Source organism: Cnephaeus nilssonii, assembly GCF_951640355.1.
Source record: "Cnephaeus nilssonii genome assembly, chromosome: 15".
NCBI classification, from domain to species: Eukaryota; Metazoa; Chordata; class Mammalia; order Chiroptera; family Vespertilionidae; genus Cnephaeus; species Cnephaeus nilssonii.
The window spans coordinates 20,820,612-20,836,362 of record NC_137086.1 but is presented as its reverse complement, the minus strand read 5'-3'; the positions used below and the strand labels follow the sequence as shown (position 1 = coordinate 20,836,362).

Genomic DNA, 15,751 nt, shown 5'->3' with positions numbered 1-15,751 from the left:
TCAATTGGTATAAAAAAACATCTAGTGGTTATAAAACAGAAATAGGGAACAACCAAGACATTTGATAACAAATAATTTGCTATAATGTGTTTAAAGGAACAACTACTCAGTCCTTGAAGGAAAGTGCTTAATGGATAAAATGCCCCAAGAGAGACTAAATAATCTATAAAGCTGCAAGAAAGTCTGTAGTTTTGGAAAATATGACAGAAAGAACATCACTTGGAAGGAATTATTTTTAACCTTATCCACACTGTTAGTTTTTACTTCTTCAGAGAAAATCTTATAATTTCAACATAGAGCTCTCACTTTATTTTGAATTACAAATTATTTATCTAGATCAGCTAATGAAAAAGTTTAAGTATTTTTTATTTTAAAAAAGGGTACAGTATTTTGAAGAAGTATTATGCTGTTTCAAAACATGCTGTGTAAAGCAAATAATCTTATGTAAGCTATTTAATGTTTTTGTAAATAACAGTGGAAACTTAAAGTTATTCACATTCGATCATGACACCCCAAATCATTTTTAGTGATGTTAAACAGGAAATTAAGTCAAACTGATATAATTACAATATTTCATTAAATGCATCTTTTGATAGACCAGGTTCATAGGAAGCTATCGCATCCTTTGCAATTCCTTATCAATATGAAATTTTGAAACAAAAATTCATATTGAAAACTTAAAAAACAGTAATAAATTGGTGCCCCAGGAGAATGTATGCCTTGGTTAAGGTATGATAATATAGTAATTCAGGTAGAAAAAAATATAACTTTAAGAACAGGGATTAAGCTAATCAAAACAGATAAATTAGAAGTTGTATTATACAGATAGAGCTGTGGTATAGACAAGTAATAGGGTTGAGAAGGAAATAGAAAAAGCATGCATCTCTTTGTGTCTAAATGACATGTTGAAGCATTTTATTAAGCACATTCTGTATTTTTATAATAGCAATAGTAATAAAGTAGATAGCATATTCATTTTACAGTTGAGCAAACCGTGGACAAATGACATTACTTAGCCAAGGTCACACAGCTTACCTTATAAGTTTCAGATCCAGTTATTTGCAGTATCTTGGATAAAATACTTCTATGAAGATTACTTGAGAAATTTAGAGAAATTTGTCATTGAACAAACTCAGACGTGTGACCAAGCATTACTATTCCTGAGTATTGTACGAGCAAAGCAACAATGAGATGTGAAGTATCATAATGCATATGGGCAATGGGGGTGTGGCTGGAGCCTGGGTTATGAGGTACTTAAAGGGGCTTGTAAGCCAAAAGGCAGCTTGTAATTTAACTTTACAAGTTAAAGAAAACCCTAAGTGCCAATGTAAGAAACATGGACTTTATTCTGCACTCAATAGAGAACCATCAAAGATTCTGACCAGATGGCAACCAAATCAAAATCGTGGTCTATTATTTGCATTTCCTCAACTTGTTCTAGGAAGAAGAACACATTCTCTAACATAACATCATTTCTGAAAAATGTTCAACTGAAATGCATTTTGCTGCAGTTATTTTAATTTAGAACTAAGTTTAATTTAAAATTAAAATGTTATTTAATTTAGACTTAAAGTATAACATAGCTTCATAACAATTCTATTTTCATCAAATTTTGGTACCTTAATTTTCATTTAAAACTAAATTATTAAATTTCTTTTTAATGATTAAATGTAAAATCTTTCTTACAGTGAACAATTATCAGTCCCCAAAGGAAAAAATTACAAGACTATAGGTGGACAATATTTATTTAAAAAGTCAAAATTCACAGTAAAATGTATTAGAAAACATGGGAAGTGGAAAGAAAACATGGATTTTTTTCCCAGCCAAACAAATTTACAGAATGCCTTCTACAAGCCAGAAACTCTTACAGGCCCTAGCAGGTTTTCTCAGTATTTAGAGCCTGAGCCCAGGACTGAAGGGTCCCTGGTACGATTCCAGTCAAGGGCATGTACCTCGGTTACAGGGATGATCCCTGTTTGAGAGGCAACCAATTGACATGTCTCTCTCACATTGATGTGACTCTCTCAGTCTCTTCCCCTCCACTCTCTCTAAAAATATCCTCAGATGAGAATAAAAAGAAGAAAAAAGAAACTCTTACAGGTCCCAGGGTTACATACTAGTAAAGCAGTGAAAGTAATCCAGGCCCTCAGTGACCTTTTATTTCAGCAAGAGGGAGACATTCAATAGACAAACAAATAAGGAAATAAAACTCTGATAAATACAATAAAATGGGCGAAGGGAAAAGAGAATTGGGGGTCAGTGGGGCACACTGCAAATAGAATACTTGAGTGGAGATCTGAAAGGTGTGAGGAAATGAACTGCAAGCTTATCTGCAGGTCAGCATTTCAGACAAAAGGAAGAACCAGTGCAAATGATTTAGTAAAAAAATGTGCCTGCAGTATTTCAGCCCTCCAAGTGTGCCTAGAGTATGTGACAGAATGGAGTTTGAGAAACTGGACAAGGAGTTACAGCAGATTAATAGCAAGGAGGTAGCTGGGGAGGCCAGGGCATTGTGAGACATTATTTGAATTTTGATATTTAATCTCAGAATGGAATTTATTAAAGAATTTTTCTATGAGTAGGAAGCAAGGGCAAAAACAGAGATATTAGTAATAAACTACTACAATAATCCAGATAAAAGACGAAGATTTAGAGTTTGCTATAGAATTAAAATTCTCGAGTAGTGAAATTCCTGATCTATTTTGAAGCTTCAGTCAACAGATTTACTGATAGATTGGGTGTGGTATATGAAAGAAACAGAGGAAATATAGAATACTCCAAATGAGATAGGGAGAATGAAGAGGGGAAGATGTTAGAGCTAAGGAATCAAGAAGTTAGTTTTATTCATGTTAAGATTGAGATGCATGTTACTAGTAGATATCTACCTGTAGATGTTGACTATTTAGTTGTACATGAAATTCTAGAATTCAGAGGAATGGTCTGATTTAGAGATATAATATGGGTAATACTAAGAATATAAATAATATTTACTACTATAAGATTGAATGAGGTCTCTATAGAGTAAGTGTAAGTAAAGAAAAGTCTGAGACTTAAGTCCTGGGGCTTTCCAAAAATTACAGGTTAGAGGGAAAAGGCAAAACCAGCAAAGGAAGTAGCAACAATGAAGTAGCAGTAGTAGGAGTATCAAAGGAGATTGGTATATGGAAAGCCAGATGAGGAAAGAGTTCATGATGGAATAAGTGATCAATTGTCTTGATAACTAAAACCAGTGAATTTAGCAATGTGTTGGTCACTGCTGATATTGACAATAGCTGTTCCTTGGAGTGGTAGGTAAAGAAGGTCTAATTATACTGGCTTAAAAAATAAATGAAGGATAACAAATGGAGGCTGTATTTTCAAGGAGTTTTATTGCATAAAAGTGAAAAGGAATTAACTGGCGCAGAATGTGGGCACAAATACAATTTTTTCTTAAGATTTTTTAATTTATTTTTGGAGAGAGAGAAAGGGAGAGGTAGAGAGAGAAAGAAACATCCATGTGAAAGTGGAACATCCATCGGCTGCCTCCTGCATGCCCCCTACTATGGATTAAACCCACAATCCAGGCATGTGCTCTGACGGGGAATTGAACCAGCAACCTTTTGGTGCATGGGATGACGCTCAACCAACTGAGCCACACTGGCCAGGGCCATAAATACATATTTTATAATGGCATGTATTAGATCAGTTTTTAATTCTAATTGAAATGATTCAGCAGAGATGAAAAATCAATAATGTAGCAGAGGGATGGGAAATTGAGTAGATGAGAGAGGATTAAATATAGTGTATATAAATATGAATATTTCCCCCATTTTTCTAATAATAGAGAAATATGCAAATTATCTGTTAGAGCGTCATGTCACGACCGGATCAGCAGGCTGCGTCCCCGCCCTCTGCTCAGGCAGCTGCAAGGCCCAGGGTAGGATAGGATATGATAGGAGGGTATAAGAAAGGAGAGGGAGAGGAAGGCAGGCCTGCATGCAGACAGGCTGAGAGGAGAAACAGAAATACAGAAAGGGAACAAGAAAAAGATGCAGGAATGGAAAAGGGAAGGAAATGCAGGGCTGCATGTGGGAAGGGGTGGCGACTGCAGGGGTGGGGGAGCAGGTGCTACTGGCGAGGGCGGGAGGAGGGCAGTGGCCCCCGGTGTGGGCCATTGGCGGGGAGGCGCCCACGGGTCTGGGATGGAGTGGTGGACGGTCCAAGGCTTTCTGGGCGAAGGCACTCCTGCTTCGCGGCAGCAGCAGCAGCGCCCAGGCCGAGGAGGCCTTGGCCACCCTTACTGGGCTGGGTATCCCTGGCAGGCAATGGGAGCAGGACAGCAGTGGGGAGGCCGGGGAGGGGGGCGCGGTGAACACCTGGCCAGGGCTGAGCCCTGGGCTGGGGGTTAACAGCCCCCCCCACCCCGAACGGAAGCTTTAAGAAGGGAGGCAGGGAGGGAAGAACTTTATAAAGAGTCAGTAGAGAGCAGAGTTAAAGAAGGAAAGAGGATGTATGAGTGAACTGTAGGAGCTATAATGAAAATCAAGTACACTGAGTGGCCAGATTATTATGATCTCTGAACGCATAACAATCTGGCCACTCAGTGTGTATCCTATATAATAAAAGGCTAATATGCAAATTGTCCCCTTGACCAGGAGTTCGACCAGCAGGCAGGCTGGCCAACCACCCATATCCCCTGCCCCTGGCCAGGCTGGCCGGACCCCACCCATGCACGAGTTCATGCACCGGGCCTCTAATATATGTGTGTGTGTGTGTGTGTGTGTGTGTGTGTACACACACACACACACACATATATATACTGAGTGGCCAGATTATTATGCGTTCAGAGATCATAATAATCTGGCCACTCAGTGTATAGTTGTGTACTGGGGACATATTTTAAAAGTAGGAGTTAGAAAAGAAAAAAGATAAATGATAGTGAATAATTAGGCAGGAAGATAGATATTAAAACAGTGGAAGTAAGTAGAGAATAATGTATGGGAAAGGTAGGATGAAAGAGAAAGAGGGAGGGAAGAAAAGTTTTAAAGGGGGAGCCGGTAGAGCTTAAAAGGAGAATGGGAAGAAGGAAGAAATGGGGGAGGGAGCAAAGCAGGTCCAAGGGAGGAAGTAAAAAAAAAATTAAGGTGGGAAGGAAGGAAAAGGGGAGAAAGGGCAGGGGTAAAGATAAGGACAGAAGGAATGTGGGGAGGGAGGAAGGGTAGGAGAAAGATGGGAAGAAGGATGATGGAACAGAAGTAGGAAATAAGAAGGAAAGAAAAGTTTATAAAAGATGAGTCAGTAGGAAAAAGTGTTACATAAAGGAGAGAGAAAAATTGTGTGAGAGGGAGAAGCCAATAAGGAAGTCAAATACAATTGTGTGTGAAGGGGATAAGATTTAAAAAAAAAAAAGTTAATAGGGGCGACCAGGCCAGCAAGGGAGGGCAGGTAGGGGGATCAGGCAAGCAGGCAGAGTGGTTAGGGCAGGCAGGCAGGTGAGCAGTTAGGAGCCAGAGTTCCCGGATTGCGAGAGGGATGTCCAACTGGCATTTGGACATCCCTTGAGGGCTCCCAGATTGGAGAGGGTGCAGGTCGGGCTGAGAGACCACCCCTCCCCCCGGTCCATGCACGAGTTTTGTGCACCAGGCCTCTAGTAATAATAGAGATATGAATAAGTTGGTAGATGTGATCTTAGGAATGTCTACAAGTTTTCTTTAAATACTTTTATTTGGGTTCATATTATATCCCTGTTGTCTTTTTAAAAAGATATTGCAATCCACACATTTATTCATTTATTTATTTATTTTGTTGAAAACATAATGGTTTTAGATTAATGAAAAATGTTCAGGTACTTTTGCTCTGGAGTAAGTGGGGTTTTTTTTAAATTTTAAATTAACAAATTAGCTTCATAAAAGGTTTGATAAAATGTAAACATTATTTTAATGAATTCCTCTTTTCTGATTTGTTTTCTATTTGGTGAGTAATATCAGTAATTTTCTAATGTTCTCTTTTTATTTTCTAACTGGAGCATGCTAATTTCTTTATAAATATAGAGATTTTTGGGAAAACAAAATGGGATGTAATTTCTTGGTTGACATCACTTTATGACACTTGATACTCCAGACATCCTTTGTTTCTAGACAAATCAACTTCAAAATTTTGTTCAGTGATAGGAAAAGTATTTTACTGCACATGAAAAATGAGAGGAGCCAACTTTATTCTTGAATAATAGTTCCCTAAAAAATGTACTCAGCCCAGCCAGCATGACTCAATGGTTGAGCTTTGACCTATGAACCAGGAGGTCACAGTTTGACTCCCGGTCAGGGCACATGCCTGGGTTGTAGGCTAAATCCCCAATGTGGGGCATGCAAGAGGTGGCCAATCAACAATTTTCTCTCATCATTGATGTTTCTATCTCTCTCTCCCTCTTCCTTCCTCTCTGAAATTAATAAAAATATATTTTGAAATAACACAAAAAATACCACAAACTCAGCAAGATAGTCACAAACAAATGTTTATTGTTGAATAATTTTATATTAATTTTCAGGTGCATTCATCTAAATGAGCCAGCAGTACCTCCAAAGACTTGGTTTATTTCCTAGTAAAATTATTTAAACTAAAATCATGATATAATGCACTACTGTGATGCATGGTTATTATTCCACTCTAAATCTGCTAGTTTTTGGAAGGAAACAACCAACAGAACATTTGAAATTTGCATTACATTGGAAAAATTGAGAGCACAAAAATACTTTCAATAGTCAAACAAGACCTGCAGTTCCAGGTACAACTTTATGCTTTGACATCGTGTCAACTCTGAGATGCTATTTAAGTAACAGAGGGAAGTGTGAATACCAAAACCAAAGAGGATTATATCACCAAACATTTCTAAGTCACTTCAAAAGCAGACTTAGAATTTTTTAAAGATTTTTCATTGATTTTTATAGGGAGAGGAAGGAAGAGGGAGAGAAAGAAACACCGATTGGCTGCCTCCTGCAACCCCCCTCCCAGGGATCAAGCCTGAAACTCAGGCATGTGCCTTGACTGGGAATCGAATCAGCAACCTTTCGGTGCATGGGACAATGCCCCACCACCAAAGCCACACCAGCCAGGGCTAGACTTATAATTTAATAATTTTTGAACCTCTGTGTGTTTTGATATTTGGTAATGTTCCTTTACCTCTGGGGACCCACTGTTATTGGAGGATACTGATACATTGCCCCACCCTCTAAAATAAGATATATTCAGAATTACTGAAGATTGGAAGGAGAATCAAGATTGTAAGAAATAGCAGAAACTTTAATATCTAAGTATAAATTTTAGATGGACAAGTATTATTTACATTTCTATAATTTATTAAGAGCAAGACAATGTGATTTCACAAATACCTTGAACCATATTCAAACAAATAATTTTAAAAATATTAGAGCAGGGAAGACTACATGCATATATTTCATTATTTTATAGCCACTTTTTAAGGACATTAATTAGGAAGAGAATATATGGAAAACATGACAAGGATATCAATAAGAGTTAGCATATTTTATATAATTTTAGTTCTAACCTTTTCTAGATTATAGAAAATTTTCCAGTGTAACACTGAAAGCATTTCTGTTCTTTACATTAATAGTTATCAGTGAAACTTTGCTTTCATTTATCTGAAATGAATCCTGGAAGATATAATTGTGGGTACAGATACAGACATGTTTTCCATTTGTAAAAATGTAATTTAAAAGCACTTTGGATATTTATAAATTAAACATCCATTGAAATAGAAAGGAAAATTGTTATCACTTTTTGTTACCAATTGGTTGACAACAATATTGATAAATTCAACTGCATTCAACATGTTAGATTTTGACCTTCTAAATTTTAGATTCTAGGTATATGTCTTTAACAATCATAAATCAATCAATAGAAAACTAAGTGAATTTATATAAGATATTTCTTATAAGTCATTCTATAGAGTCTTCTAAGAAGATCACTTAAATTCGCTGATTATTTTATCATTGCTATTTTATGTTGAGACTCATAGTTTCTTCCATGATTGAAGAATAATAGAAATGCAAAAGAAAAATATCTCTTGACCTGACAAGTGACAGATAATATTATTTTCTTTGGGGAAAAATAATTTTAGCCATATTTTTAAACAACTAGAAAAATAAAATTGAGCTATTTAGATAAATCACCCCAGAAATAATAGCTCTAGGTTTTAATGTGTCAAGCTTTTTTTCATCTTTTCTGCTTTATAGAACCCAAGTATTGTATACTGAAATTATACCAAGCAAGTAAAAGTGCCAGGAAAGTATTTTATTTAATCAGATTCTTAGCTATACTTATATATATACTTATTGAGGAAAGACTGTTATATAGGAATTAATCTTTACATGTACATTTTCTCTTATATAATAAAGGGGAGAAGTAATTAAAATTGTTGGAAATAAAAGAGAATACAGCTCTAGAGAGAGGACATAAGATGACTGACTTCTGGGAGAAAGTAGTACATTTCCTTTAGAGCAGAATTTGAAAGAATTAACATTTACTAAATGCCTTCCTCTCTATTTTGACTTCCTACCCATGGAGTATTAGAAATAGCAATGTTTTCTTCTCCCCACATGAAAAGAAGTGAACCAAAGTCCAATTTTTATTTGTATTTATTTTAATTTCTCTATTTAACAGAATTTTAGAATGATCTCCTATAATCTTATAAGAGAATGATCTTATAAGTCCCTCTGTGGTATTTATATAGGATGACTATAGAAAATTATGAGGAAGAAAAACACAAAAGTCTGGAAACACTGTAGAATTATACAAAATAATTTTCATCATATTCTACTGAAACTGCATTTGGTTTTAGCTGTTATAGCATATTTACCACAGACTAGTTGATGAGTAATAAATTTGTTAATGGGCTTAGCAAACTAATAAGGATTTGGGGATGTGAGAACAGGAGTCTCCCTGACCCTTTTTCATTCCCATAGAACTGAATTGTTTTTTTCTTTTAAAAAATCATCTGAACTAAAGCTGTTGTGAATTTGAATAACCTGTGGTTTTTATCAACAAAGCAAAGAATGCTTGAGATAGCTCATAATATATAAATATGATTTGTATACCGTATTTTCTATCTTATAAGACGACTTTTTAACCCAGGAAAAGCTTCTATACGCCCAGTCATCTTATATGCCGGAAAATACGGTAATATAAACTACAATATAGAAATACTCAAATAACTGTTTGAAAATATCTTGTCTGATCATTCCACATGCTTTATGTCACTCATCCAACCATTAGCATGACCTATGCTGCAAAAGCACTATCTTTGAGTCTGGCTGTGAATTAAATTAATTGCAAAGTGAGTGCTTTATTTAGCATTTTAATATCTTGTTTGCTTTATTAAACTTGAGTTGAGTTTTTTACTTAAATCTATATAGGACAACCTTAAGAATACTTATTTGAACTTAAAGTAGAAAATGTAAACTAACTCAACTTGACAAACATTTACTTAATACAGAGTGTATGTATTTTTTTTTAATAAGGCAACTGTCCAATTCTGAATTGTTTACCAAATGCAGAGAGAATCTGTCTTAATTTGGTTATTACCTAACTATAGGAAAAATTTGATGCACACATACACACATACATCCACAGAGGCAGTCCTTGTTTTGCATAGCTCCAACATGCATGCATTTTAGTTACTGTGTTTTAGTTAAATTACATCACTCCCCAGGAACACAGTTCAAATTTTAATTACAATATATTAACTGTGAGTAAATGTATAAAGTACAAACTTTACTACTACTCCCTTGGCCCACAGACCACTACATAAATAATATAAGTGCCACCTGATCGATGACCAATCATGTCACTTCCTTCATGAATGGTCACTGTTCCTCTATTATTTAGTTCATGAACTGACATGGCCCAGAGCATGTAATGCTAGTAAAATACTCACTCCACATTCAAAAAACTCTCAAAGGTATTTCACAACATTGAAAGCACAAAGACTAAAATGTTGGAAGCTAATCTCAACTTAGAAGGATGACCATTTGCTAAAGCATAGGAAAGTTGCTTGCTTCATATTTTAAGTTACACAATGAGAAGAATGAGGCAAGCACTGTTTAAGCTATCTTAAGTTTATTACCAAGAAGAAAAACACCTTAATTCTCGGTGGTTCTAGCATCATAAATTGCAGTGTACTAAATAAATATTGATTTCACTGTGTTTTCATTTTCTTACACATTTATAACTGACAGTAAAGAGCTTTGAATGTTTTGACAAAAATGTTAAAAATCATGGAACAATAATTTTTCTAACCAATTATTGGGATGACTTTTTATAGATTCAGGTTTCACAGTCATTATACAGTACTGCACTACCATACAAAGTGAGGACTGCATCCATACAGTGAGATTAGGGTTTTAACCTCCAATTTGGAACAAATGTGTACATCTTCATCTGAGAGATCTCACTATTGGACACCTTAATTGATCAATAACAAAGAGAAAAATATTCCTGGTAAGAGTTTATTTTTTCTTCCTCAACTGTAAAGAAAACTGTTCACCATTCTGATCATAGTCTGAATTGCAAGAAAGGCATCTATAATAACAAAAAAGAAGTGCTTTCTCAAAGGCAGAATTGATGTAGAAAAAAATCCCCCATGCCATCTGATGACTTAGCAAGATGAAAATGAAAGGTGGCTGTGGGCCTGACTCTGTTAACACTGCAGTTAATGGTCTGTTAACAACCTCAGAACCGAGTGTCTCTAGGTTATTTGCCAATGAACCATTCATCAAAAATAAAGATTCTCAAGCTCTACTGCTATTAGATAGACAGTAGAAATCAATCACAGAGATTCAAACTACATAACAAAGAGAAACAAATTTATGACATACATGACAGCATAGAGGAAACACAAAATCAGTGTTCTTAGTGAAAGGAGTCAGACATGAAATAGTCCATCTTGAATTATTCCACTTGTATAAAATGCTAGAAAATGTAAACTAATACACAGTGATAGGAAGCAGATCAATAGTTGTCTGGGACATGGGGCGAGTGGGAGAGATGGACTGCCAAGGGGCATGACAGAAAACCTTGCAGCTGCAGTTAATAGAAACGTTTGCATCTTGACTGGGTGGTGGTGGTTTCTCAGGCATATACATCTGTCGATACTTATTGAAAAGTACTCTTTAAATGGGTGTAGTGTGCTGGATATAAATTATATCACAACAAAGTTATTAAAAAATCATAGCAATTCAGGATTTCAGAACATTAGATTAGACTGCATCAACCCGTAGAGGAGCAAACATGTACTCAGGATTTTATAAGTTTCCACAATAATTTTTAAATTCTGTTTATTCAATCACAATGAAAACTTTAGGAAGAATGATTTAAGCAATTTTACACAAGTGACAACTTTCTTGCTATGCACTGATGAGTACTATTCAAACACATGTCCATCTGTGTGTATAATCCTTTGGTGCTACATAGTAGTGCTATGGTACTTTAATCATTTTGCTATGACCAGAAAAGAGGTGATGTAGGTTTTATATGTAAACTAGAGGCCCAGTGCACGAATTCGTGCATGGGTGGGGACTCTCGGCCTGGCCAGCAATGCTGGCCGATCGGGGCCGGCCGGCCTGGGGGAGGGACCATACGAGGTTGGCCAGCTGCGGGAGGTTGGTCATCGGGAGTGCACTGACCGCCAGGGGTCAGCTCCTGCATTGAGTGTCCACCCCTGGTGGTCAGTGCACATCATAGCAACTAGTTGACCGATCGTTCGGTCATTTGGTCCGAATGGTTGCTTAGGCTTTTATATAGAGAGATTATACATTCCCATTAAGTGCATATTAATTTACACCAACCAACTAAAGATTTGTAGAACTCAGAAAAAAAAAAGAAAAATATATTATTAAATCTCCACAAAACAGGTACAGTATACAGTATTTTTTACATTTCAACTCAGCAGTGCTTCCCAGGTTCATGTAATGAGAGGGGGGAAAATCTCTTTCAGAGTTTTAATTTTACTTTTTAGTTTTGTAGCTTTTCTTATAGACATATAACAAGTATAAGAGCCTTATGTCATATACACACAGTTTATATGCCATACAGGTCAAATATGATAATGAGAAGAGCTAAAAGTCATTTTTATTTGAAAAAAATTTTAATTATTCAAGTTTGAGAAAAACCTAAATATAACTTTGGAAATGTTGACAATTGTATTATAATTCTCTATCTGCTAATGAAATTCCTGTAAAAAACAATGTCGTTAAAATTTAACGTAGAAGTATCCTTTTAAGTCATAATATTAACTCCAGTCATTCACTGTAAATATCCAGTGTTTTAGTGACATGATAAAGTAGCAAGACTTGCTGGCTTGCCTTGTTAAATAGCTATGACTTCAGACACAAACAAAACTCATTTATGGCAAAATGGCAGCCTCCACAACCTGGCCCTGCGCAAGATGGCGACCTCTGCAGGGGGAACTGGCCCTGAGCATGTGCAATGAGCTTGCACTCAGCGCCTATGGATTGCACAAGAGGCTGGTGACTCGTACCCCATCCTCCCTGGGACTCAGACCAGGATTGGGAGCCACCCCAGCACTAAGGCCCAGGCCCAGGGGTCACAGCAGCAGCAGGTCACGGAGGGTTCCAGCTATGCCAAAAAGTTATACTCTGGCTTGCTGGGCTGCTTGGGGTGGTGGAAGTGTGAATGTCATCTATATCTTCAGAAACAAGTCTGTGGATGAAACTAGTGCCAAGATTCCCCATGAATTCAACAATGATCCAATTCAGAAAAGCAGTTGCAATGGACATATAAATGTTCCAATTATAGACAGACCAGAGGCCCAGTGCACGGATTCGTGCACCAGTGGGGTCCCTCAGCCTGGCCTGTGGAGATTGGGCCAAAACCAGCTCTCTGACATCCTCCAAGGGATCCCAGATTGCAAGAGGGTGGTTCTCAGGTGATGGAACCCAGAATCGGGCTCCTTCCTCTCTGGTTCCATGTGCATCATCCAAGAACCGCAGCTGCCAAGTCACTGTAGCTCGGCAGCTCCTGCATTGAGCGCCTTCCCCCTGGTGGTCAGTGCACTCCCACAGTGGGAGCACTGCTCAGCTGACCACAAGGCACCAGACGTAGGTCTCACAGCTGGCAAGTGCTGCTGCGGCTGCGCAAGCCTCTCCCAATCAGGACTGGCTGGGCATGAGCCCTTGGCAGGCGCAGCAGGGCCTGGATGAGTGGGAACGGCAGGCGGCATTGGACTGCCAGTTTCAGCCCAATCCCGGAAGGCCACACTGAGGGACCCCACTGGTGCATGAATCTGTGCACCGGGCCTCTAATACAGTAGTCGGCAAACTCATTAGTCAACAGAGCCAAATATCAACAGTACGATTGAAATTTCTTTTGAGAGCCAAATTTTTTAAACTTAAACTTCTTCTAACGCCACTTCTTCAAAATAGCCTCGCCCAGGCCATGGTATTTTGTGGAAGAGCCACACTCAAGGAACCAAAGAGCCGCATGTGGCTCGCGAGCCGCAGTTTGCCGACCACGGCTCTAGTATGTATATAGGTGGTCATCGAGCCACCAGGCCCCACTTTTCCCAGACCCTCCGGGAGCGCTGCCCTATCAGCTGCCCTACACACTTGTCTCAGAGCTCACCAGTGTCCTCTTGCACCCCGAGTGGTCCCCAGCCACTGGCTGAAGGTTAAGAAGCTTCCAGGCATCAAGACCTTATTCCAACAGCTTGCCCCTTTGTATGAAATCATTGTCTTTACATCAGAGAATGGCATGACTGCATTTCCACTCATGGGCAGTGTGGACCCCCACGGATTCATCTCCTGCCGCCTCTTCTGAGATACTACGTGATGCATGGATGGGCACCATGTTAAGAACCTGCCCTGCCTGAATTGGGACCCAGCCCGTGTGGTTGTGGACTGCAAGAAGGAAGCTTTCCACCTACAGCCCTACAGTGGTGTCGCACTGTGGACCTGGGACAGCAACTCTGATGGCCGGGTCTTGTTGGACTTGTCTGCCTTCCTCAAGACTATTGCATTGATGGTTGGAGGATGTCCAGACTGGACCATGCTGGAACACTATGCCCTGGAGGATGACCTGCTGGAGGCTTTCAAACAGTGACAAAGCCGGCTAGAGCAGGAAAAGCCGGCAGTGCCTGGCCAAGCTCTCCAGATCCAGCAAGCAGAGCCTCTTTATCAGCTCTCTTACCAGCCGCCTGTGGCCTGGCTCCAAATAGCCCTGACTTCTGGACCTCCTCAAACTCAGTGCCTGGGTCCCAGACCCCAGGCTGCAGTGCTCCCAGCCCAAGGCTTGGGCAGCCACCATGTCCAATAAAGTCCATCTGAGACGCCATCCAGAGAGTCTCCAGATGGGGGCATCAGGGTGAGATCTGAATGGCTGGTCATCTGCCAAGCACATAGTGGGTGCTTTGGTGGATCAGGGCTGGTTTTTAAGCCAGGCCCGGAAATCTGAAAACCTGGGACCCTGTTCTGGCTGAGTCTTCCTGTGACCTATGTGATCTGCAAAAAATGCAGCTCCCTTTCTGGTTGCAGATTCTCCATCTGTGGAAAAGAGAAGAGAGGACTTCCCTGGTGGTTTGAAGACAGGTAGATGCTAGGCTGCCGTGTAAATATGTGAAGCGTGGGCTCAGTGGACTATGGTGACAGAGATCGCCCCATCTCAAGAGGGCAGCTGCTGCTCAGCTCTGCTGGCTGTGGTCCCAGGGAAAGGTGGGTATAGAGTTGCTCGATCTTCTGATTTTCAATGGAAGCCAGAAATTGGGATTTTTATATTAAATCTCCCAATATTAAAAAAAGAAAACTCATTTCTTTGTAAATTATAATTCATCAAATGTGTTAAAACGTGAGCAATCCACAAATTGGGATTACTGATATGTATGGCATGATTTTTGAAGAGATGGCAACATCAATATGATTTTTTTAAATGACTTTTAAAAGAAATTCCTGGTAATTTTCCTCTTGGTTATGTTAAATACAAATATGTTCTCCTTAGCAACTAAGGTACATAATGAGAAAAGTGAAGATTGATAAAATCCTTTTAGTCCATTTGTTATGGCTAATGCTAAGCAAGTATAAAGGCATTTCTTGACCATTTTTTTCATTCCTCTCAATTTTAATTAACCTGGAAGATTAAGCGCATACCTCCAATGGAAGCAAACCAGCCGGCTGGGAATTCATCCAACCTCCCCAAACAGGAACAACAATACCAAAACAAGAATACCTATTAGCAAAATCCAAGTTTGTAATGAAAAACAAAAAGCATTAGAATTAGAAGCTCTGCCTCGTCTTGCTTCCCCTTTTGCTCCTACCCAACAACCAACTGGACAGTGAGCCTTGGAATCTTGGAATACTTCTTTCCTACAGGCAACACAAAGATGGAATTTCTTTGATTTTAGTAGAAGTTTTCCAAAGTGAATCCTTGTAATGATGGATATAGAGAAGGTTATTTTATGGCTATTCAAAGCTATTTAGAACTTAAAATTAAAATATTCAATGATACCTTTTATGTGGCCAGTTATTTTTACACACTGAAATTTCCCTAATATCAATGTTTACCAATTTTTCAGAAGGAGAACAGGGAAAAGACTCATCACATATTAGACATAAATAAGCCACACTGGAACTTCATTTTTTTTCACTTAACTGTTTAAATAGTATATAAGCCAACACTATCCAAGCAGGATAGCTTCATGATTCAGGAGCTGAGACTCACATCTTTATTTTCACTGACCCATGTGTTGACT

At 38.5% G+C, this 15,751-nt stretch overlaps 1 pseudogene across 1 annotated transcript; it reads left to right on the top strand.

Moving 5' to 3' along the window:
- Positions 1-2,438: 2,438 nt before the first annotated feature.
- On the top strand, positions 2,439-14,224 carry LOC307111611 (mitochondrial import inner membrane translocase subunit TIM50-like; annotated as a pseudogene). Its single transcript has 3 exons — positions 2,439-2,489; positions 12,551-12,811; positions 13,543-14,224. The product of its transcript is annotated as a mitochondrial import inner membrane translocase subunit TIM50-like (transcript).
- Positions 14,225-15,751: the final 1,527 nt, after the last annotated feature.